The sequence below is a fragment of the Oncorhynchus gorbuscha genome, linkage group LG04, assembly GCF_021184085.1.
Source record: "Oncorhynchus gorbuscha isolate QuinsamMale2020 ecotype Even-year linkage group LG04, OgorEven_v1.0, whole genome shotgun sequence".
Lineage (NCBI taxonomy): Eukaryota > Metazoa > Chordata > Actinopteri > Salmoniformes > Salmonidae > Oncorhynchus > Oncorhynchus gorbuscha.
Genome location: NC_060176.1, coordinates 4909601 through 4931952, shown reverse-complemented (window position 1 = coordinate 4931952; position 22352 = coordinate 4909601). Strand labels below are relative to the sequence as shown.

Below are 22352 nucleotides of genomic sequence, written 5' to 3'. Positions count from 1 at the left end.
GGTTTATAAGAGCGGAAATCGACTCTGCCGCACGAGCATGTTTTTGCGGCACAGTCGATAGCGCGCCGGACCTTGGGCTAGAAGGTCGAGGGATCGAGACCTGCTCACTGCTGTTTCATTACCATATATTAGATTTATATCTGGGCAACCCGTTCTATTCTATAAGGATTGCGTCATCACTTGCGACAGATCGACGTCATCATTATTCGCCACCGAAGCATGTGCAATTAAATGTTTGAAATTGAACGAAAAATACAGTCCGGTAAAAACGTATTTCACGGAAGCATTTGATAAATTATACACTATAATGAAATACAACAGAAACGATATTGTCTATTTGTTGGTGAAGACGTGCACCAGCTGATTCCTCCTAGCTAATTTACCATCAGAATGCAGTCTGTGAAGGTCGGCTACTCAGTGTTGTTTACGTTGATATCAAAACACAACTACTCGTCCTCGGGTCATTTCAGAGCATTAGCATGTATTCATGGTACAATCAGTTCAGCCTGTGGTGTCCATCCTATGTCAACCACAGCACAGCTTGTGGTCATTCGCATTCCCAGACGCATGCAGGAGCAGGTAGAAAATGTGAAGCAAGTGAGAAGCAAGAACAAAGTCAACACCATCTAGGCTGGCAAGCTCCAAATCAAAAGCAAGAACCCAGAACTGAATCAGTCCGCAGGCTACACACTTGGGAAATTTGACCAGCCCCATCTCTCCTCCAAAGGATGGAAACACAACAAATCATTTGGTGATGGTTAACAACACTCAGCGTACTCCACCTGTTGTCACTGAAATCCAGGATGAGGAGGGTGACAAACTCAAAGAGAAGAGTAAACCTATTAAATTTCACAACCTTCACCTCTGCCCGGACTTAGTGGAGGCTTTGGGCAAGGACAACATAACTCGCCCTACAACCGTTCAACTACAAACCATCCCCAAGCTCCTGAAAGGCTATAACATCCTGTGTGCAGCTGAGACAGGCAGCGGCAAAACCCTGAGCTACCTGTTGCCTGTCATTCACAAACTACAGGCTGAGAAAGCAGCAGATTCCGAGTCTATAGAGACCACACCCAGGACTCGCTCTGTTATCATTGTCCCCTCTAGAGAACTTGCTGACCAGGTCTCAGCTGTGGCTAGGAGCCTGTGTGTCCCATTCAGGCTGATGGTGAAGACAGTGGGAGGTGGGAGAGGTGTGTGCAACATCAAGCTGGCCTTCACCAAGGGTCCCCCGTATGTGTTGGTGGCCACACCTGGGGCCCTCGTCAAGGCCCTGCGGAGACGCTATCTAGACCTGGGGGAGCTGAGCTTCATGGTGGTGGATGAGGCAGACACCATGTTTGATCCCAGCTTCTCTGGCATGCTGGAGAGCATCCTGGCCCAGACCCGCGTGGCCCCCAACCCCTCAGAGACCCGGGGCCCCGGCCATATTCCTGCCTCATTATGTAAAATGTGTTGAGATCCATGGAAAAATGCATATTAAAATGAGACTGACTTGTTCTTATAGGTGACAGACCTGGGCAGCATGGTGACCATCAAGAGCAAGAATCTTCACTTCCTCATGCCACATGTAAAACAGACCTGAAGGTATTCTCCACCTTTTGTCTTGTTTTCATTGGTTTGGTATTAGTGCTTTGTTTCTTTGGTGTTCTTCAATATTGTAAAGTGTCTATGGGGCCTATATAAAAAACATGTACTAGTACTTAGGTATTTATAGTACAGCTGTCAAAGTTGATCAGTTATCTGGAGTTAACTTTTTGTCATTTTAGTGCACACTTTTTTAAAATCGTGATTATTCACATTGTCTGAAGGCATTAAAAATACATCTATACAGCTAAAAACAACAATGCGATGTCAAATCAAGTTGACATTGAGGTTAAAGAAAGAGTTCATCAATTTATCAGATTTTGCTTACCGTTACATTGGACAAAAACAAGATGTCAATATTCCATAATGCTGTTTGTCTAAAAATCTATTATAGCTCAAATTGAGCAAATTCTGAATTTGCAATTAATCACGATTCATCATAGCAAATCATGTGATTTAACTTTTAAAAGAAAATAGTTTCACAGAATAATATGAATTACATTAGTAATTTATAATTGACTAATTTAATACTATAAATTACTATATCATTTATAGTATTAAATTAGTAAAGTATAAATGATAGAATATAATTTATAGTATACTATATATAACAAATCTATATTATTCCATGGTCAGGTGAGGGGAGCTGACAAGCTTCTGGAGCTCCACCAGGCACTGAAGGCAGCAGAGCAGGACAAGGCTGGGGTGTTGGTGTTCTGTAACCGGGCTTCTACAGTCAACTGGCTGGGCTACTCCCTGGAGGACATGGGGCTGAGACACGTCCGACTGCAGGGAGAGATGCCTGCCTCCCTCCGGGCTGGAATCTTCCACTCCTTCCAGAAGGGACAGGTGATATGAGACGAGAAAAGACTTTGTCTGCTTATGCAGTTTCAAATTCCTTATCAAACTCCATGTGACAATATACATGTCCATATGGTGTGACAAGCTCCATGTCACACAATAAAGAAACACTTTAAAGACACCCAGTAAAAATAACACATTTACATTACATTTTACATTTAAGTCATTTAGCAGACGCTCTTATCCAGAGCGACTTACAAATTGGTGCATTCACCTTATGACATCCAGTGGAACAACCACTTTACAATAGTGCATCTAAATATTTTAAGGGGGGGGAGGGAGGGTGAGAAGGATTACTTTATCCTATCCTAGGTATTCCTTAAAGAGGTGGGGTTTCAGGTGTCTCCGGAAGGTGGTGATTGACTCCGCTGTCCTGGCGTCGTGAGGGAGTTTGTTCCACCATTGGGGAGCCAGAGCAGCGAACAGTTTTGACTGAGCTGAGCGGGAACTGTACTTCCTCAGTGGTAGGGAGGCGAGCAGGCCAGAGGTGGATGAACGCAGTGCCCTTATTTGGGTGTAGGGCCTGATCAGAGCCTGGAGGTACTGAGGTGCCGTTCCCCTCACAGCTCCGTAGGCAAGCACCATGGTCTTGTAGCGGATGCGAGCTTCAACTGGAAGCCAGTGGAGAGAGCGGAGGAGCGGGGTGACGTGAGAGAACTTGGGAAGGTTGAACACTAGACGGGCTGCGGCGTTCTGGATGAGTTGTAGGGGTTTAATGGCACAGGCAGGGAGCCCAGCCAACAGCGAGTTGCAGTAATCCAGACGGGAGATGACAAGTGCCTGGATTAGGACCTGCGCCGCTTCCTGTGTGAGGCAGGGTCGTACTCTGCGGATGTTGTAGAGCATGAACCTACAGGAACGGGCCACCGCCTTGATGTTAGTTGAGAACGACAGTTTGTTGTCCAGGATCACGCCAAGGTTCTTAGCGCTCTGGGAGGAGGACACAATGACACATTGACCACAGATCATAACAAAACACATAGCTAACATGTTATTAATAACATACATGTTATAGGCTACGTTTCACATTCTATCCCTATAGGTAGACGTGCTGATCTGTACCGACATCGCTTCCTGAGGACTGGACACCCAGAGGGTCTGTCTGGTGTTCAATTACGACTTCCCAGAATCCCACACGGACTACATCCACCGGGCTGGACGGGTGGGCCGGGTAGGGAGTGTGAAGGATGGGGAGGTGCTCAGCTTCGTCACCCACCCCTGGGATGTGGAGCTGGTGCAGAAGATTGAGACGGCTGCACGGAGGAGGACAAGTCTGCCTGGGATGGAGTCCTCCATCAGGAAGCCTGAGCTCAAAGCAGCCGAAGAGGAGGAGGAAGAAGAGGGGTTGCTCTACTAGTGGGTCTGCCACAACTAAGGATATTACCAAAGCAGAACTAACTTGTTTGATTCATTTGTTCAGTAAAATGATTGTATCCAGGATAGCCCAAACCAGCTGTGTGAGACTGAATCCTTTGTCTCCAACACAGGCATGATCGTCTTTTAATTTGACCTTTTTAGATGCCATATCATGTTTGAGACTGGAACTATGATCTGACTTCTCTTTTTAACCCAGATGGTTACCGCATGTCATTCCAAAGAGGAAGTGTCTTTGGTAATGTACAAAAATCATGCCCTCTTTACAAGCAGCAGGTGTGCGGCACATGTTTGCACTTCTCACGGGTAATCACGGGGTGGCAGTATTTACTTTATTTGACATGTCATACAATAACCAGAGAAGGGCTATGGCCGAATATAGCCTTATTTTAACGCTCATCCACATGCGGCAAGCCCTTCTTTTATGGAATTTAACCATACCAACTTGTTTTGGTAAAACATAGGTTAAATAATCTAAAAAAAAACATTTAGAACAAGTATGGAATACCGATTTTCCTTTTCCTTCCAGAAACAAAAATAATTTCCTTAAAAGAAAGAGTAACTCATATAACCCTTCATGTATCTGGTAGGGTACCACTGAGACAACGGTGCTAATCTCTTCTCACTAACCACAGGTAGACCCACATTAGCATATTACATTTGGGAAAGTGGTCTTCACTCTGTTTCTGCTTTTGTGTGTAATACAGAAGCACGACATTAAAACCTCCATATGTAGAAATGTCCATGAATCTACAGTCAAGTTGGATTTAGGCCCTAACCTTGAAGTCTCCCATTGATGCCTGCGGTTACTTGTTTTAGAGGAAGCAAGATGTTTGAACATGAAAATGTGTTGGAGTGAAAATAAATCTCTGTGAAATCTGGTTTCTAAATATGCCTCTATATTTTCTCACTTATTGAGTTTGCTTTAATTGCCAAATATAACGTCACTAGGTTGATGTACCATAAACATATACAGTGCCTTGCGAAGGTTTTCAGCCCCCTTGAACTTTGCGACCTTTTGCCACATTTCAGACTTCAAACATAAAGATATAAAGTCCAAAGTCCAGACCTGAATCCAATCGAGAATCTGTGGAAAGAACTGAAAACTGCTGTTCACAAATGCTCTCCATCCAACCTCACTGAGCTCGAGCTGTTTTGCAAGGAGGAATGGGAACAATTTCAGTCTCTCGATGTGCAAAACTGATAGAGACATACCCCAAGCGACTTACAGCTGTAATCGCAGCAAAAGGTGGTGCTACAAAGTATTAACTTAAGGGGGCTGAATAATTTTGCACGCCCAATTTTTCAGTTTTTGATTTGTTAAAAAAGTTTGAAATATCCAATAAATGTCGTTCCACTTCATGATTGTTTCCCACTTGTTGTTGATTCTTCACAAAAAAATACAGTTTTATATCTTTATGTTTGAAGCCTGAAATGTGGCAAAAGGTCGCAAAGTTCAAGGGGGCTGAATACTTTCGCAAGGCACTGTACCTGTAGACATCCTTGTGCTGTACACATCCAGACTGAGTGAGACTTGAGCTTTTTACGAGTTCTTACAGGAGGACTACACTGAACAAAAATATAAATGCAGCATTTAAATGTTTTTGTCCCATGTTTAAATGTTTCATGATCTGAAATGAAATGTTCCATATACACAAAAAGCGTATTTCTCTCAAATTTTGTGCACAAATCTGTTTGCTGGGGACAGTAAAAAGCCACTCTAAAATGTGCTGTTTTTTCACACAACACAATGCCAGAAGTTTTGAGGGAGCATGCAATTGGCATGCTGACTGCAGGAATGTCCACCAGAGCTGTTGCCAGCAAGTTGAATGTTAATTTCTTTACCATAAGCCACCTGCAATGTAATTTTAGAGAATTTGGCTGTACGTCCAACTGGCCTCACAACCGTAGACCATGTGTAATCACACCAGCTCAGGACCTCCACATCCAGCTTCATCTGCTGGATCGTCTGAGACCAGCCACCCGGACACTTGGTGAAACAGGAGTATTTATGTCTGTAATAAAGCCCTTTTGTGGGGAAAAACTCATTCTGATTGGTTGGTCCTGGCTCCCAAGTGGGTGGTTGGGCCTGTGCGCCCCTGCCCAGTCATGTGAAATACATAGATTTATGGGCTAATTTATTTATTTAAATTGACTTTATTTAAACTTTAACTCAGTAAAATAATTGAAATTGTTGCATGTTGCATGTTGCATGTTTGTTCAACACATATTATTTTATTACTATATTAGGAGCAGTCTTGTACTCCATTAGTAATTACAAGGTGCTTATCAATGCACTTCGTTATACTGAAAGATAATTTAGTATAGTAAATAAAATAAAACATTTGGACAAAGCAAAGCCTAACATGAGAACTAAGGGTAAAGATTAGCAACAGGCGGTCTGAACTGAGTGTAGGTGTTCCAGGGTGTTCACACCAGAATCCCTGGAATAATGTTGTCCTTATACTTCTGTCTGCAGCTCACTCTGTGGGTTAATACCACCTTATGGGTTTGTCTTCATTTCAAATTCATCTGCCCTGACAGTGAGTGCCAAGTTCTTTCCTCTACTACACTCTGCCCTGAAAACAAGGGCCAAGTTTGGCTACACAGCGTTCCTCCTCTATAGTAGACTGGGGGGGCTAAGTGTGTAGTTAGATGCTTTTTTGGCCTACCGCATCACTTTATACACAGAAAATATCCACTAAACATAGAATCACATGGTTCATCCCTATCTCTCTGCTGATAACTTCAGAACAAAGTTGAGTACAAATACAAACTTACCAATGTCTTTGCAATTGATACAAACAAGCGACATATAAAATGATGCTTCAAATAAAAATAAATTCCACACATTAACTTTTAACAAGGCACACCTGTTAGTTGAAATGCATTCCAAGTGACTAACCTCATGAAGCTGGTTGAGAGAATGCAAAGAGTGTATAAAGTTGTCATCAATGCAAAGGGTGGCTTCCTTGAAATAATCTAAAATATATTTGTTTAGAACTTTTTTGGTTACTACATGATTCCATATTTGTTGTTTCATAGTTTTGATGTCTTCACTGTTATTCTACAATGTAGAAGAAAAACCCTTGAATGAGTAAGTGTATCCAAACTTTTGACTAGTGCTGTACATTTCAAGCTCAATTGAGTTATATTTTGCTACTTGTAGGCTACTGTCTGTAATTTGTCTCAATATAATATGTAATGACGTGTAGCCTAACATGTGCGCAATGATGTGGTAAGTCTATGTGGTGTTGGGAAACGCATGTTACATATTCGGGCCATTTTACGAAAGATGCATGGTTAAAACAGTCGTAAGCCTAAATTCCATCGCTATTAGAAACTGGGCCCTGATATACTTCTATTATGTTTCACTATTATGCTCCTGCTTGTGGTACCATGGCGACGTCTCTCTCAGACCCTATCCTCTAATGTACTTCAAAGCGCTTTTTACAACAGTAGATGGAACACAGCTACGGACATAATTGTCTACAATGCAGAAGTGACTACAAAGCCCCTTAAGGTCTCTCTTTTATGACGTGTTTCCGCTCTCCCAGCGCTATCCCCAACACCCCGCTACCTCCCCTCCCTTCAACACCAACCACCACTACTGTTCATTATTTGGCCACTTTGAGATTTCCTCAGCGAGGAGGGGTTTTTACTCAATAGAGCAGGACTTCTGGTTATATGTGCATCTGAAGGGCTGATTGCAGGCAATGAAGCAGTAGAACATTAGCAGGTAGGATAGCATTTTCTGCCGGCTTATTATGTATGTCCAGTCCGCTTCTTGAATAGACGTCGAAATGAGACATTCTCTCTGTCCATGCTTGATTTAATTAGGGATTTGATGGGAGTGCGTTGCAAAACAGCGAGCAAGGCGATGTAGATACCTTGCTTGACTATCGAATGAATGGGATTGTATGTCTTGTTTCAGAGTCATCATTACTGCATAATTTTTACTGAGATATAAACTCTGAACTGTTGTGCATACAGTGTCTTAATTCAATTCGTGAGCGTGTCCCCTACTTTTCCTGAATTTATGGTCAAAATCACATTTCATGGTGTGAGATTAGGCTGCAGAGGATGTTGGCTGTTGGAATTTCACATGAACGTCATTGCATTTTCATACTACTACAGGAAATTAAGTAGTTTAGACCCAAATGTACCTTTTCGGCTAAATTACCACATATATTGCATTTGGTGAGAAGAGAAGCAGGAGTCGAAGTCCATGTGTTTTGGGGTCGCTCTGTTTGTGAAATGAGAGTGCCGAATTGAGCCCTTTATAATAACACCGTTTGTAAACGTAATCAACATTACTGAGTATATCCTATGTAACAAATAGCCTACATTCTTGTTAGAAATATAGGCTGTGCATGCGTAGGGGTCATGGCAATTCAATTGTAACTGCATGGAGGGGGGCGATTTAAAACCGCCATATTATACCCGATAGCCGCTACCATCAGTGAGTACCACTAGACTAAACACCTTTTAAAACTTTGCATTATCTCCGTTTATACATGATACGCCATTGAAGTATCTATGCTTTGATATGTTTTATATGAAACACAACAGTGTGCCAAGCTGTTTCCCTATATCAGAGGCACTCATTGCATAGTGAATCTGGCCGAATAAGCACGCGAATGAATTTTAAATCCAACCACACTCGTCCAGTATTTCAGCAGCAGTTTTCCACGTCCGTGAGCTTTGCACCAGCGTGGGTGCTGGTCGCTACAATATATCAAGGTGTCGCTCGTCATAAGAACCGCAACAATGTAACCAGGAATATGCAACGGTCCGGATAATTGTTGGCTGTGGAGTATCCACGAATGACTATTTACTTTGTGATTTAAATATGTGTGGCTTCTTGCAGCGCATGGTAGTGCCACACCCCTTGACTTGCATTGACGTACCACTGTGATCATGTAGCCTATTAAATGCAGAATATCATCAATACACCATTAATTTGGCACAATATCGCTTACCATTGCTTGGTATAACTACAATTCGATCCTTTTGAGAATAGTACAAAATAATGTTCCTTATTTTTTTTCATGTGGTGAATGATTATTCAAATGACTGCATGTACAGTGTTGATACATTCTTATTTTATTGCTATTTGTAAAGGACCACTAGTAAAGCTGGGCAAACTTGTCATTTAGCCTATAAGAATCATGTTTCGTATTGCATCAGATAACAATATTGAGGAATATGCTGATTCGGTGTGCGAGTTCATTAGAACGTGCGTTGAAGATGTCGTTCCCATAGCAACGATAAAAACATTCCCTAACCAGAAACCGTGGATTGATGGCAGTATTCGCGTGAAACTGAAAGCACGAACCACAGCTTTTAATAAGGGCAAGGTGTCTGGTAACATGACCGAATACAAACAGTGCAGCTATTCCCTCCGCAAGGCTATCAAACAAGCTAAGCGTCAGTACAGAGACAAAGTAGAATCTCAATTCAACGGCTCAGACACAAGAGGCATGTGGCAGGGTCTACAGTCAATCACGGACTACAAGAAGAAACCCAGCCCCGTCACGGACCAGGATGTCTTGCTCCCAGGCAGACAAAATAACTTTTTTGCCCGCTTTGAGGACAATACAGTGCCACTGACACGGCCTGCAACGAAAACATGCGGTCTCTCCTTCACTGCAGCCGAGGTAAGACATTTAAACGTGTTAACCCTCGCAAGGCTGCAGGCCCAGACGGCATCCCCAGCCGCGCCTTCAGAGCATGCGCAGACCAGCTGGCCGGTGTGTTTACGGACATATTCAATCAATCCCTATACCAGTCTGCTGTTCCCACATGCTTCAAGAGGACCACCATTGTTCCTGTTCCCAAGAAAGCTAAGGTAACTGAGCTAAACGACTACCGCCCCGTAGCACTCACTTCCGTCATCATGAAGTGCTTTGAGAGACTAGTCAAGGACCATATCACCTCCACCCTACCTGACACCCTAGACCCACTCCAATTTGCTTACCGCCCAAATAGGTCCACAGACGATGCTATCTCAACCACACTGCACACTGCCCTAACCCACCTGGACAAGAGGAATACCTATGTGAGAATGCTGTTCATCGACTACAGCTCGGCATTCAACACCATAGTACCCTCCAAGCTCGTCATCAAGCTCGAGACCCTGGGTCTCGACCCCGCCCTGTGCAACTGGGTACTGGACTTCCTGACGGGCCGCCCCCAGGTGGTGAGGGTAGGCAACAACATCTCCTCCCCGCTGATCCTCAACACGGGGGCCCCACAAGGGTGCGTTCTGAGCCCTCTCCTGTACTCCCTGTTCACCCACGACTGCGTGGCCACGCACGCCTCCAACTCAATCATCAAGTTTGCGGACGACACAACAGTGGTAGGCTTGATTACCAACAACGACGAGACGGCCTACAGGGAGGAGGTGAGGGCCCTCGGAGTGTGGTGTCAGGAAAATAACCTCGCACTCAACGTCAACAAAACTAAGGAGATGATTGTGGACTTCAGGAAACAGCAGAGGGAACACCCCCCTATCCACATCGATGGAACAGTAGTGGAGAGGGTAGCAAGTTTTAAGTTCCTCGACATACACATCACAGACAAACTGAATTGGTCCACTCACACTGACAGCGCCGTGAAGAAGGCGCAGCAGCGCCTCTTCAACCTCAGGAGGCTGAAGAAATTCGGCTTGTCACCAAAAGCACTCACAAACTTCTACAGATGCACAATCGAGAGCATCCTGGCGGGCTGTATCACCGCCTGGTACGGCAACTGCTTCGCCCTCAACCGTAAGGCTCTCCAGAGGGTAGTGAGGTCTGCACAACGCATCACCGGGGGCAAACTACCTGCCCTCCAGGACACCTACACCACCCGATGTTACAGGAAGGCCATAAAGATCATCAAGGACATCAACCACCCGAGCCACTGCCTGTTCACCCCGCTATCATCCAGAAGGCGAGGTCAGTACAGGTGCATCAAAGCTGGGACCGAGAGACTGAAAAACAGCTTCTATCCCAAGGCCATCAGACTGTTAAACAGCCACCACTAACATTGAGTGGCTGCTGCCAACACACTGACATTGACACTGACCCAACTCCAGCCACTTTAATAATGGGAATTGATGGGAAATGATGTAAATATATCACTAGCCACTTTAAACAATGCTACCTTATATAATTTACTTACCCTACATTATTCATCTCATATGCATACGTATATACTGTACTCTATATCATCGACTGCATCCTTATGTAATACATGTATCACTAGCCACTTTAACTATGCCACTTTGTTGACTTTGTCTACATACTCATCTCATATGTATATACTGTACTCGATACCATCTACTGTATGCTGCCCTGTACCATCACTCATTCATATATCCTTATGTACATATTCTTTATCCCCTTACACTGTGTATAAGACAGTAGTTTTGGAATTGTTAGTTAGATTACTTGTTGGTTATTACTGCATTGTCGGAACTAGAAGCACAAGCATTTCGCTACACTCGCATTAACATCTGCTAACCATGTGTATGTGACAAATACAATTTGATTTGATTGATTTGATTTGAATCTTGGAGTGCGGCTAGAGGTAGACTTGTTGGTTTCAGCTGGTAAGCAGACGGTTGACACTGTTATGAGTGGCAGAAAAAGGGGCATGTTTGAAATGTTTGCTGAGCAAGCTAGGTTTTTTTGGGTAGTTTTATGGACAAAAAGTACTTGGTTCAGAAAACTCCCTGGTTTAGTCCTTGGCGTGCCAGTAAAAAGATATGGCCTTCTGGTGAGGATGTTCTGGGTACATAATGTCTGAGAAGCCTGACCGATAGCTCTGTTGGGACACCTACCATACTGGGATTGGTTTGTTATGTCTGTGAAATGAGTCATTTATCCTATTGATCGGCCAGGGTAAGGTAATGTCACTCCACATGGGGTTGGCACCTTCCCTTCTCTTCATCAAATCAAATCAAATGTATTTATATAGCCCTTCGTACATCAGCTGATATCTCAAAGTGCTGTACAGAAACCCAGCCTAAAACCCCAAAAAGCAAGCAATGCAGGTGTAGAAGCACAGTGGCTAAAAACTCCCTAGAAAGGCCAAAACCTAGGAAGAAACCTAGAGATGAACCAGGCTATGTGGGGTGGCCAATCCTCTTCTGGCTGTGCCGGGTGGAGATTATAACAGAACATGGCCAAGATGTTCAAATGTTCATAAATGACCAGCATGGTCGAATAATAATAAGGCAGAACAGTTGAAACTGGAGCAGCAGCACGGCCAGGTGGACTGGGGACAGCAAGGTGTCATCATGTCAGGTAGTCCTGAGGCATGGTCCTAGAGCTCAGGTCCTCCGAGAGAGAGAAAGAAAGAGAGAACTAGAGAGAGCACACTTAAATTCACACAGGACACCGAATAGGACAGGAGAAGTACTCCAGATATAACAAACTGACCCTAGCCCCCTGACACATAAACTACTGCAGCATAAATACTGGAGGCTGAGACAGGAGGGGTCAGGAGACACTGTGGCCCCATCCGAGGACACCCCCGGACAGGGCCAAACAGGAAAGATATAACCCCACCCACTGCCAATGCACAGCCCGCACACCACTAGAGGGATATCTTCAACCACCAACTTACCATCCTGAGACAAGGCTGAGTATAGCCCACAAAGATCTCCGCCACGGCACAACCCAAGGGGGGGGGGGGGGTGCCAACCCAGACAGGATGACCACATCAGTGACTCAACCCACTCAGGTGACGCACCCCTTCCAGGGACTGTATGAGAACCCCAGTAAGCCAGTGACCCAGCCCCTGTAATAGGCTTAGAGGCAGAGAATCCCAGTGGAAAGAGGGGAACCGGCCAGGCAGAGACAGCAAGGGCGGTTCGTTGCTACCGAGACTTTCTGTTCACCTTCCCACTCCTGGGCCAGACTACACTCAATCATATGACCCACTGAAGAGATGAGTCTTCAGTAAATACTTAAAGGTTATGACCGAGTTTGCATCTCTGACATGGGTAGGTAGACCGTTCCATAAAAATGGAGCTCTATAGGAGAAAGCCCTGCCTCCAGCTGTTTGCTTAGAAATTCTAGGGACAATTAGGAGGCCTGCGTCTTGTGACCGTAGCGTACGTGTAGGTATGTACGGCAGGACCAAATCAGAGAGATAGGTAGGAGCAAGCCCATGTAATGCTTTGTAGGTTAGCAGTAAAACCTTGAAATCAGCCCTTGCTTTGACAGGAAGCCAGTGTAGGGAGGCTAGCACTGGAGTAATATGATCACATTTTTTGGTTCTAGTAAGGATTCTAGCAGCCGTATTTAGCACTAACTGAAGTTTATTTAGTGCTTTATCCGGGTAGCCGGAAAGTAGAGCATTGCAGTAGTCTAACCTAGAAGTGACAAAAGCATGGATACATTTTTCTGCATCATTTCTGGACAGAAAGTTTCTGATTTTTGCAATGTTACGTAGATGGAAAAAAGCGGTCCTTGAAATGGTCTTGATATGTTCTTCAAAAGAGAGATCAGGGTCCAGAGTAACGCCGAGATCCTTCACAGTTTTATTTGAGACGACTGTACAACCATTAAGATTAATTGTCAGATTCAACAGAAGATCTCTTTGTTTCTTGGGACCTAGAACAAGCATCTCAGTTTTGTCCGAGTTTAAAAGTAGAAAGTTTGCAGCCATCCACTTCCTTATGTCTGAAACACATGCTTCTAGCGAGGGCAATTTTGGGGCTTCACCATGTTTCATTGAAATGTACAGCTGTGTGTCATCCGAAAGTTAACATTATGTTTTCGAATGACATCCCCAAGAGGTAAAATATATATATTGAAAACAATAGTGATCCTAAAACGGAACCTTGAGGAACACCGAAATTTACAGTTGATTTGTCAGAGGACAAACCATTCACAGAGACAAACTGATATCTTTCCGACAGATAAGATCTAAACCAGGCCAGAACTTGTCCGTGTAGACCAATTTGGGTTTCCAATCTCTCCAAAATAATGTGGTGATCGATGGTATCAAAAGCAGCACTAAGGTCTAGGAGCACAAGGACAGATGCAGAGCCTCGGTCTGATGCCATTAAAAGGTCATTTACCACCTTCACAAGTGCAGTCTCAGTGCTATGATGGGGTCTAAAACCAGACTGAAGCATTCCGTATACATTGTTTGTCTTCAGGAAGGCAGTGAGTTGCTGCGCAACAGCCTTTTCTAAAATTTTTGAGAGGAATGGAAGATTCGATATAGGTCGATAGTTTTTTTATATTTTCTGGGTCAAGGTTTGGCTTTTTCAAGAGAGGCTTTATTACTGCCACTTTTAGTGAGTTTGGTACACATCCGGTGGATAGAGAGCCGTTTATTATGTTCAACATAGGAGGGCCAAGCACAGGAAGCAGCTCTTTCAGTAGTTTAGTTGGAATAGGGTCCAGTATGCAGCTTGAAGGTTTAGAGGCCATGAGTATTTTCATCATTGTGTTAAGAGATATAGTACTAAAACACTTGAGGGTCTCTCTTGCTCCTAGGTCCTGGCAGAGTTGTGCAGACTCAGGACAACTGAGCTTTGAAGGAATACGCAGATTTAAAGAGGAGTCCGTAATTTGCTTTCTAATAATCATGATCTTTTCCTCAAAGAAGTTCATGAATTTATCACTGCTGAAGTGAAAGCCATCCTCTCTTAGGGGAATGCTGCTTTTTAGTTAGCTTTGCGACAGTATCAAAAAGGAATTTCAGATTGTTCTTATTTTCCTCAATTAAGTTATAAAAATAGGATGATCGAGCAGCAGTAAGGGCTCTTCGGTACTGCACGGTACTGTCTTTCCAAGCTAGTCGGAAGACTTCCAGTTTGGTGTGGCGCCATTTCCGTTCCAATTTTCTGGAAGCTTACTTCAGAGCTCGGGTATTTTCTGTGTACCAGGGAGATAGTTTCTTATGAGAAATGTTTTTAGTTTTTAGGGGTGCAACTGCATCTAGGGTATTGTGCAAGGTTAAATTGAGTTCCTCAGTTAGATGGTTAACTGATTTTTGTCCTCTGGCGTCATTGGGTTGACAGAGGGAATCTGGAAGGGCATCAAGGAATCTTTGTGTTGTCTGTGAATTTATAGCATGACTTTTGATGTTCCTCGGTTGGGGTCTGAGCAGATTATTTGTTGCAATTGCAAACATAAAAAAATGGTGGTCCGATAGTCCAGGATTATGAGGAAAAACATTAAGATCCACAACATTTATTCCATGGGACAAAACTAGGTCCAGAGTATGACTGTGACAGTGAGTGAGTCCAGAGACATGTTGGACAAAACCCACTGAGTCGATGATGGCTCCGAAAGCCTTTTGGAGTGGTTCTGTGGACTTTTCCATGTGAATATTAAAGTCACCAAAGATTAGAATATTATCTGCTATGACTACAAGGTCCGATAGGAATTCAGGGAACTCAATGAGGAACGCTGTATATGGCCAAGGAGGCCTGTAAACAGTAGCTATAAAATGATTGAGTAGGCTGCATAGATTTCATGACTAGAAGCTCAATAGACGAAAACGTCATTTTTTTGTTGTTGTAAATGTTAGCAACACCTCCGCCTTTGCGGGATGCACGGGGGATATGGTCACTAGTGTAGCCAGGAGGTGAGGCATCATTTAACACAGTGAATTCATCAGGCTTAAGCTATGTTTGTCAGGCCAATCACATCAAGATTATGATCAGATCATTGACTATAATTGCCTTTGAAGTAAGGGATCTAACATTAAGTAGCCCTATTTTGAGATGTGAGGTATCATGATCTCTTTCAATAATGACAGGAATGGAGGAGGTCTTTATCCTAGTGAGATGGAAGACCATCTCATCTAGTTCAGGGCTGTTCAATGCCAATCCTGTTGGGCCAAAACACTTCAAGTTTTCTTGCTCTTCTTCTAATAAGACTGAGGACACCAGGAAAGTCCAATTAACTGCCAGGTAGAAACTAAAAGCAGTAGCGTTTGGGCTCTCCAGGACCGGAATTTAACAGCTCTGGGCTCGGCTTCCCAAATGCATCATAAGGCTATGTTCATCGTTAGAACCATTGAGCTCAGTGGTTTTAATGATTAACCTAGCCTTAATATACTTTTTGGAAACTGGGCCCTGGTCTAGTTGTTGAAACCAATGGACGGGCTGCATGGCTTTTCCCAGAGGATTGGTCTTCCACTCTGTCATAGAAAAGCAATGAAGTATTTGAATACACATGGGGAGCGTTCAGGTCGCATCAACGTTTGCAAGGTTGTGTGATGGTTTGTACTGAACGACACATTTCCCTAAAACATAGCGTACCGTTCATCAACAGTCTGAGGTATGTTTGCTCAGATTTGATATGTGTGGCCTGATCAATATGGGTGTGACCATCTGAAATCACAACTCGTACAGCACTATAATCACAATGATTTTCAACTGGTCGAACAGTACCGTTTCCGTTGAATTCCGCTGTTGCCCACCGTTTTGTCTTACTGAACGCAACCCTGGTTAATTTTCCACTTGACCATTTGTAAAATATTCCTCCATAAAAACTATTTAACCGTTCGTATTGATGCTTAGTATGCACTGCAGGCCAGTCACCCCCAGCATTAACTTCTATCGTTTTCATGCTTACACACATCTGACATTCACAAAACATCAATCAAAAGCTTTTCCCTCCTTGTATTAGAAACTGCTCTGACCTTTTTAAACGTGTGTATTTATCCATTACATTATTAGCAGTTTGAGCTACATTCTGTCAAAGCAGCAGTGATTGACAAATATTCTTATTGTTTCAATGGGCCCGTTTGTCAAATTCCCAGCACTGAGATGAGTGGCATGAAGTGACAGTATTTAGAATAACAATCAGGCCCTTTATGAAACTGCTGTTTGATGCTAACCAGCATAGCTGCCTTATTTTCCCGTGAATGCAGTATTTATATTCACATGGTTTAATATGAACAATGAATACATCAGTTTAGCAGCAGCAGTTTAATATGAATATGTGATGATGGGATGCATGACAGCATTTGTATGTGGGTCTGTTCTATGGCGTTAATGGCAATATGATTGTAAGCGTTAATACACATTCTGTTATGATTATAGACTACAGTCTGTCAGTTTGTTTGGCATCCATGCCATTTCCCACATGGTGCTCACCACTGGTTCATGCATTGTTCTGTATTTTACATACTAAACCGGATAGTGCCACATTCCAACTATAGGTGATAATAAGAGCCTCTCAAAGCCACAGGCCAATGTGTTTATGGCATATAAAGACCTCTGTGGAGGAGTTCATCACGACTGCGATGGCTAATTTATTGATCCAGCCTGTGTTGTGTTCAGAGTGGCCTCTGCTGCCTGTCATCACAACCCAGGGTGAGGAAGTAATGAGCAGGGCTGGCTGCCCTAAGTCCCAAATAGCACCCTATTCCTTATATAGTGCACTACATTTGATGAGCTTTGTAGGGAATAGAGTGCTATTTGGGAGTCAACCAGTCTGTCGACAGGCAGCATAATGACAGCAGGATGTGCAATGTCAACTTGGTGGTCTGGAGGACCTGGGGAGAGGAGGGGCTTTGCTGCCAAGGCCAGCAGTCAGGTGCCTTCGTTCTGAGGAAAGAGGTGAGACCCAGGCCTACTAAGATGTAGGTAGATGAGACGCAGGGGAAGATAAGTAGCTCTCTGTGGGCTTGGTTGATGTGTGCTGACTGCAGAGCAGAGGAAGTGGTTGGGGCAGAGAACTATTCTTATCGATAACTGCTGTGTATCCTTAGTCCCCTATTGATTTTATTCGACTACATAATTTAATTTGATCACTTAAGTTGTAGCCAGTCTCTTGATTAATGTGTTGTGTATCACTCCACTGGGTAACACACTTGGGTATAAAGGTGAGTTAACCTCTATAATACTCTTAAGAACCATTTTAGGTTTGATTATTTATGGATGGTAAGCTACGACTGTATATGAATGCAGTCCATAGTAGCAGCCACGTTCTGGAATGCAGCCCCAGGGCTGTGTTCGTGCACATTAACAACAATATATCTGAATTTCACACCTCAGTGTGACCCAGCCCAGCTATGTGTAACCTTATACAAAAGAGCCAAATCATGAGATTCCAATACTTCGGCAGCATTCATTTTGAACTTTGAAGACCAGGGCTTTTCTGTGCCTGCCTGTCCTTAACGTTTAGTTAGGATACAATCTGATTCTCCACCCTTTTCCAGAAGTGTATTGATTAAAAAGCATGGGATTGGTTTAATTGTTGGCTGAAGGCAGTTTCCACCGTTGTAACATCCATCTGAGAAAGTGTGCTAATGCACACTCTGGGAGAAGTGTAGAGAACTGTAACTTGCCTTAGTTTGGACCCCGACAGTTAAGAGCATGTGACCCAAACCCACGGTTCAGTGGGTGCACTCCTGTGCTCTCCCACCCTGTCACATTCTCATGTTCAGTTATAATTAGCAACAGGCAACACACGGCATTCAAGTATCACAGCTGCAGCTCGCTGGACAACAGTCCTGCCAACAGCAACTGATAAAATACTACACCTCTGACATGCACAGGATCCAAAAGGTTGGAGGTTGAAATTGGGTATTCATATTCCAGTCAACATTTCCCATACTGTGTCCCTTCCACTTCCACTCATCCCCATCCATGCATTTGAGTTGTAATGTGAAGGCCTTCCTGTTTGCATTGCAAATCAAATATGGCTGCTTGCCAGGCATGTCTCAAAGCTATTTCTGATTGGTTGGCCTTTGTAAATAGTTTGTTTAAGTACTGTACATTACACAAGGGTAGTCCATGCTTGTGGTGAGGGGTGATCATTCTTAGCAGTTCTGATGCAAGAAGTCCTATAATTGAAAAGAGATGCCAGGCTTAAAGCTACATTCTGAGATTAGAGAAAGCAGCTGCAGCCCGGCCATTTGTTTTGGTATACAGCGGAGGGATGGGGCTGCGGAAATGTAACCCCGCTCAGATTCATAGATGGAGTTCTAAATGCAGTCAATGAGTAGGACTAAATGGAACTGAAATGACCATTGAACAGATCCAAGACTGTACTTTTTAAAAGATTCAGTGATGCTATTTCTCTGGAATTGCCTCTTGAATACAGCTTCTCTGGCCTGTGGTGTTTGCCATGCAGGAGAGTCCTCACTGTTATGTCATGTGAGACAATGGCCCTTCATCTGTAGCCTGTGTAATCTGACAGGACAAGCTGCATTAGTTCAAACGGCAAGGAACATTTGTGAGAATTATGTTTTAAAAATGGGGTCTGTTCTGATCAGATCTTTCATTTGGCTGTAGCCTATGGTGTCTTTGTGAAAATTAAAGTCTGAAGCCTTGCAAAAAGCAACGTTACAGATTCATATCCAGACCCATGCAGCACTCCAACGTAGGCCCATAGCCTGAAGAGATGTGTTACTAACTCAGCAACTGTTCCTCATATCTTATATGGTGTTGCTGTTCCTCTAGACCAAAATGACTTGAATTATGACTGGTTCTAGATTTAACTGGTGCTTGAAGATGTATTTTATTAAGGTTTTGTATAATTTCAGTCAGTAGTTGTAAAAATAGTGACATTGAGCCAAAACGAGTCGTCCATTTCGTATAATATGTTGTTATATCCCACAAAAAAATATCTAATTCCAATTCGTACAATATGTTACCCATTTGTAAGATATGTTACCCATTTGTAAGTGCTTAACATCCCCTTCAATCTCTTTAATTACTGTAGTATCTTTTGGAACTGTTGGCAACCTGTTACAGTGCTTCTGTGCTAGAATCAGCTAAATATCCACTTACACTGTTCACTATATTGCTTTAATTGCCTTGGATGTAGTTTGGCTTTTCTCAATGATTCATTGAAATAGTTGTTATATTTAAATACTTTGTCCTTTCATCCAACAGTGATGCGTTACCATTTTAAAAATTAATTTCAAATGAACTGCATTCCGTAATTGAAAGCGATTGGGGGTTCTGAAAACTTACGTTTACATTATAAAATGGTAATTTAACAGCCGACAAGTTTTTAGTTTATTGTTTCTATTTAATGAAAGGGACAGAGCCTGTGAAGTGAGAACCACATACCATGGAACTCCAGCTTGTACTGAACATGTTTATATGGCAGAATCATACTTTCCCATTCCACATTATTAGGTGTCCTTAAGAAGATGCAATTTACAAATTCAAGGTGTCGTGTCACTGGCTGCATTCCCTAAAGAGCCCTGGTCAAAAGTAATGCACTGTTTAGGGAATAGGGTGCCATTTGGGAGATAGCCCCTGAACCCACCCTCCTTTGGCCCAGGCCAGTGCTAGGGGAACTAACTGTCATACTGGATCACCGCAGCTGAAAGCAGATCTGCTCTGAAATCTGTTTGAGGTTGCAGCTGAAAGCCTCTGCTATTGCTGGACTTTGGTATTGGCAGATCTCCATGGTTGGCATGGTCACCAGGCCCCTCGGGGGCCGGGGCTCATGTCTCTTAGTCACCGGGACAGAAATGTCTGATCTGTAATAATCAGGTGTCTGCTAACAGTAAATAACCACAGCATTGGATTGCAATGACTACTTGGCTATCATATGTAAAACCACACACAGACTATTAGCTCATAGTCTTTGATGATTAGCCATGTCATTACCTGACACACCGTGTTGTCTCCTAACTGTAAATGACCACAGCATTGCAATTGTGTGGCTATTTGCCTAAGGTGTGTAAAACTCTGATTACTTAGGCTGTGTTTAAACAGGCAAACCTATTCTGATCTTTTGCCAATAATTGGTCTTTTGACCAATCAGATCAGATCTTTTGCTAATAATTGGGCAAAAGATCAGAATTGGGCTGCCTGTGTAAACGCAGCCATGATAGTGACACACTGCTATGAGCTCAGATGCTGCGATGATTGGCCATGTCACTGCCTGACACACAGTGTAGTCTACCTGTTTGACCTTGATCCTTGTGACCTTATTTAGCCCAGAGAGGAATCCAGAATTCAATATCAGTTTAGCGAGCTCTTTGAGTAGCCTCTATCCAATCTGAGTGAACAGGTTTCAAACTTCGTCTGGTTGAGTTGTTCTGATCTGCAAGGCTGATACAAACTGACAGTGGAACTACTTTTTGTAAAAATATGAAATGTTCCTTTTTCATGAGAGAAAGTCAAACCTGGCTGATGTGAGTGGAACAGTCTTATAGCCCAAAGTAATATTGCTCCTTTATGTTCCTGGATGTTGAAGTGTCGTGGGGTAAACAAAACTTTAGTCCAGCACCTGATTCTCTTTGTTGTTCAAGCTGGGTTGAAGTGCTTTTGGGTGTGCTTTCGTTCTGGTATTGCTACTAGCTTTGATACACATTGGACATTCCCTCAACAGTTGGTTGTCCAAACCAATTATTGCTAAGTCACCTTGTTTATCCCCAAATGCTCATAAACAAATGGACTTCTTATGATTGTGCATTATTTGTTGACACAATTCTACCATTCATATCACTCATCAGCAATGTATTCCTGTTCTGACTCCGTTGAGGTGGTAACCATGCTGAAAATTGCATTCCTGGTTGGAATACCCCAGAAAGTGTGTCTGGCCCTGGTTGTATTGTTTGAGATCATGTGGGTGGACCCCCCCCCCCCCCTCTTCCCAAGCCTGGCTTCAGGCAAGGGCTTCTATTTTTGGTTTTCCTATGAGGATAGATTCTCTTCTTGCTGCAAATGTTTACCAGCTAGCCTTCCTGCCTGCCTTAGTAGTTGAGGGTCATGGTTTCAAGTTGTTCCACCCACTCCACAGGTTGGATGGTTACTCATCCTGAGAGGCTTGAGACAGAGGACAGTATGTGCATGTTTGAGATTGACTACGTACATTGCAGTCGGACTGCACAGAATCACTGATTCTCCCAAATAAATAATCAAATGAGCAATTATCCATCTCGTTCTGTTCAGAGGACTGTGTTTGTTGAATCACAACCAGAGGCTATTTAGCCTAACCCTGTGTGTCGGATAAATAGTGCCTATTATTTTTGAATGACTACCTCATGTCTGTATCCCACACATCTGTAAGGTCCCTCAGTCAAGCTGTGAATTTCGAACACAGATTCATCCTCAAACACCAGGGAGGTTGTCCAATGCCCCGCAAAGAAGGGCACCTATTGGTAGATGGGTAATTTAAAAAAGCAAACATTAAATATCCCTTTGAGCATGCTGAAGTTATTAATTACACTTTGGATGGTGTATCAATACACCCAGTCACTACAAAGATACAGGCGTCCTTCCTAACTCAGTTGCCGGAGAGGAAGGAAACGGCTCAGGGATTTCACCATTAGGCCAATGGTGACTTTAAAACAGAGTTTAATGGCTGTGATGGGAGAAAACTGAGGCTGAATCAACAACATTGTAGTTACTCCACAATAGTAACCCAATTGACAGAGAGTGAAAAAAAGGAAGCCTGTACAGAATACAAATATTCCAAAAAATGCATCCTGTTTGCAAAATGTGGGAAAAGTAAAGGGGTGTGAATACTTTCTGAAGGTGCTGTACTTTCCATTTCTTAGACACTTGCTCCCCTTCACCCCGCCCCTAATGCCAAAGA

The 22352-nt window shown here is 43.3% G+C and overlaps 1 protein-coding gene and 1 pseudogene across 1 annotated transcript in view; both read left to right on the top strand.

Moving 5' to 3' along the window:
• The first annotated feature begins 215 nt into the window (after nucleotides 1-215).
• On the top strand, nucleotides 216-4904 carry LOC124033083 (annotated as a pseudogene).
• Nucleotides 4905-7427: 2523 nt separating this feature from the next.
• LOC124033562 (talin-2) overlaps nucleotides 7428-22352 on the top strand; it is a 146746-nt gene continuing 131821 nt past the window's right edge. Inside the window, exon 1 of the mRNA XM_046345609.1 lies at nucleotides 7428-7561. The gene's annotated coding sequence lies outside the window, so the exon portion shown is untranslated. The remainder of the gene's footprint in view (nucleotides 7562-22352) is intronic.